Source organism: Cyclopterus lumpus, chromosome 4, assembly GCF_009769545.1.
Source record: "Cyclopterus lumpus isolate fCycLum1 chromosome 4, fCycLum1.pri, whole genome shotgun sequence".
Taxonomy (NCBI): Eukaryota; Metazoa; Chordata; class Actinopteri; order Perciformes; family Cyclopteridae; genus Cyclopterus; species Cyclopterus lumpus.
The window spans coordinates 5,520,858-5,524,563 of record NC_046969.1 but is presented as its reverse complement, the minus strand read 5'-3'; the positions used below and the strand labels follow the sequence as shown (position 1 = coordinate 5,524,563).

The following is a 3,706-nucleotide window of genomic DNA, read 5'->3' as shown; positions in this document are numbered from 1 at the left end:
GTCGTCGTGGGGGAAGGTGTTGTCGTTGCAACAGGTGTCGTGGGGGCTGGTGTTGTCGTAGGGGCAGGTGTTGTTGCAACAGATGTCGTCGTGGGCAATGGTGAAGTTGTTTCAACAGACGTCATCGTGGGCAATGGTGTCGTTGTGGGGGCAGGTTTCATCGTGGGGACAGGTGTCGTCTTTGCAACAGGTGTCGTTGTGGGGGCTGGTGTTGTCGTGGGTGAAGGTGTTGTCGTTGCAACAGGTGTCGTGGGGGCTGGTGTCGTCGTGGGGGCAGGTGTCGTCGTTGCAACAGGTGTCGTGGGGGCTGGTGTTGTCGTGGGGGCAGGTGTCCAACTGGGAGGAGTTTGTGCCTGTGATGACGAGCGCCCGGCAGCAGCCTCTGACCCTGGAAGAGTTCAAACAGCTTTTCACCATCTGCTACAGCCGTCCAGACAGCCAGCTGAGGGCCACCGAGGAGGCCACAGCTGGACACTGGGAAACGGTCCTTACGCTGGTCCGCGGTAAGAACTGAGGGATGCATGAAAGATGGGAGTGAAAAGGTGTGTCAGGGTTTACTATGAGTTTTCACTAAAGATTTTCCATGTGCAAAATCAGATGGTAAGGCAGATCTGTCCTTTGAAGACCTGCTCGCCTTCATCACTGGAGATGATCATCTGCCTCCCCTCGGTTTCCCCAAATTGATCTCCCTATGTTTTTACTCCCAGGTTGGTATCCATCTCTCAAGCTAGCCATTGTCACACTGCTATATACTACAACCTGATGAATGACATGCAGTACTGCCCTCCCTGTTGTACTCCCTGGTCCAATATTAACAGGACCCTGTCCAGAGAGGTGGGGTTACAGTTTAACAGCTAACGGAAGGAAGAATACAAAGTCTGCAAGTTGTTGCAGCTCCGGGTCATGCACCACTGACTTATGTACCTAGACTCCCGTGTATGCTCAGGACTTTTAAAACTTGACTGCCACAAATAGTTTATTGATAAAAGCACTATTTATGTTTCTGACAATTTTACAAAGATGGCAAATACATTTTCAAATGCAAAATAATCAGGAGGTTGGAAAAAGTGTGTGTGGATGTGGATATTTTTCCATCCAATTCAAATTGTTTACAGGATACTCAACATTTTTGTTTTATTATGATGTATTTCATACTAAACAGGGCTAAGTTTTTTATAAATAAAATATTCTTTGTGATATTAGCAATAATGTCAATTCAATGTCATTTAAAATAAAACAGTAAGTATTATTTTGTAGTTGAATTTCACAGAAGATTCGAAATACATTTTATTGTCATATTTACCTCGCCTTGTATTAATTTTCCAGGATCCTAGCATATCAGGTGAGCGGCTCCCTCACTCCTCCACCTGCACTCTCGAGCTCTTCCTGCCGAGAGGAGCAGCAGGGGCTGCAGACCTGTTGGCGCTGCTAAGCAGAGCCCTGCGTGAAGCCCTTGGCTTTACATGTTTCCACACAGAAGGAGAGGGTGGCTTCATAGATGTGGTGACAAGTTCATGAAGTGGATGGATTATTGAGGTCCAGCAGAAACTGACTGGTGCTCAAAGATGAATGTAAAATATGAACATAAGGAAATGTTTTACAAAGTGAATGGCAATTTATTAAAAATGTTCAGTTGACATACTTGTATTTTCACATTTTGAAGCAGATCTGGACAATTGATGTGTGTGTGTATGTGTGTGTATATATATATATATATATATATATATATTTGCTTTAAAATCAAATGTTTAACAGGTTTCTTTAATAAGGATTTATTAAAAAATACAAAGAAGCACTTTGGATAGATATGTCTCTTTTTTTATTATTATTTTTTTAAATGGCATAACATGAATGCCAATCTTGTCATAAATCTAGTGTTACAACAAAGCAAAACCATAAAGTATTTAATGTAGTCTGAAAGTAAAGCCCAACAAAATGTATACAAATAAAAATTCTGCAAACCCTTGCTGTGAAGGAAATGACTGATACATACCGGGCTAACTTTAGTGTTAATTTCATCAACCTGCACACAGAATGTCTGATAGACTTCCTTGATTCGACTGAAATATTTCAAGGCATTGTTTTATAGCACACAACAAACAAGCAGTGCTTTTATATTATGGTGAAGATGCACTTAAGTTAATATTGATGATACAAGGCAAAGATATTAATATTCAACGAACATGTGCATTTTGATCAGCAACATCTGATGGACAATTAATTTCCCCTTTTCATGGTTCAATCGTCATACACTTTGTATGTGAGATGTTTCCTTATTCATGGTGAAAGGGTAGAGTGTTTCCTGGTAGCTGCTCCTCCAGTTACAGAGCATGGGAAATATGGACACCGTTTGACAGATCAGATTACTTGGTTTGAGCTTCCCATTCGACTTTGCACATTCAATGCACATCCAATTCTTTCAGGGATTATGGAGTAAAAATCCTCATGTTGACTGGAGTTTGACAAAGATGCAGAAGATGGGATTGAATCTAAAATCTAAACCTCTGTCTTTGAAAAATAAATACAACTTTTTGATTAAACACCTGGAGGGCAATCAAGATACTTTTACTAACAAGATACTCATTTTGAGCTATTGGTTGTAGATCACCGCAACACACTAGAGTACAACAACATTTGATGTATTATGCTCAAACTGTCGAAAGACTCTTTACAGATATGAATAAACAATTGATGTGAACAGCCACTTGACTTTAAGTCATTTCCCTCACCCAACATGTGTGTATTGCTTAAAAAGCCTTCACAAAACATCTGTTTTACATACCTCTTCAACACGTTCAATGATGATTCCATTGCTAACATCTCCAACGAAATTTACAGGGGCAGGTGTCGTCGTGAGGGATGGTGTTGTCGTGGGGGCAGGTGTCGTCGTTGCAACAGGTCATTTTGGGGTTACATTACATTACATTACATTACATGTCATTTAGCTGACGCTTTTATCCAAAGCGACTTACAATAAGTGCATTAAGCCATGAGTCCAAACTCAGAACAACAAGAAACAAGCAAGTACAATTTCTTCAATAAAGTTAAACTACAAAGTGCTATCAGTAAGAGACATTTAAGTGCTACTAAAGTGCTACTACGGCGCTACCTTCCATATTCAAGGTATAGTCGAAAAAGATGTGTTTTTAGTTTGCGACGGAAGATGTAGAGACTTTCTGCTGTCCTGATGTCAATGGGGAGCTCCTTCCACCACTGAGGAGCCAGCACAGCAAACATTCGTGACTTTGTTGAGTGTTTAGCTCGAAGTTTAGCAAGTACCAATGTTTTGAAGCGGATGTGGGCGGCCACCGGTAACCAGTGAAGCTCGCATAGAGTAGCGGAGTAGTGTGGGTAAATTTCGGGAGGTTGAAGACCAGTCGAGCTGCTGCATTCTGGATGAGCTGTAGCGGTCGAATGGCATTAGCAGGTAGACCTGCCAGGAGGGAGTTACAGTAGTCTAGCTGTGAGATCACGAGAGCCTGGACCAGAACCTGTGACGCCTTCTGAGTGAGAATAGGTCGTATTCTCCTGATGTTGTATAGCATGTAGGATGTAGCATGCAGCATGTAGCTACCTACAGGAGCGTGTTGTTGCGGTAATGTTGGCAGTCAGGCAGAGTTGACTGTCGAGTATCACACCGAGGTTCCTGGCAGTCAGTGTTGGAGCCAACACTGAGTTGTTGAAGGTAATAGTCAGGTAGTGGGTG

General features: G+C 42.2%; 1 long non-coding RNA gene across 1 annotated transcript; it reads left to right on the top strand.

Annotated features, from left to right (window-relative positions):
* The first annotated feature begins 388 nt into the window (after positions 1-388).
* LOC117730095 lies at positions 389-1,444 on the top strand. The gene is made up of 3 exons (XR_004609413.1): positions 389-503; positions 598-707; positions 1,327-1,444. It is a non-coding gene; the product is annotated as an uncharacterized LOC117730095 (long non-coding RNA).
* Positions 1,445-3,706: the final 2,262 nt, after the last annotated feature.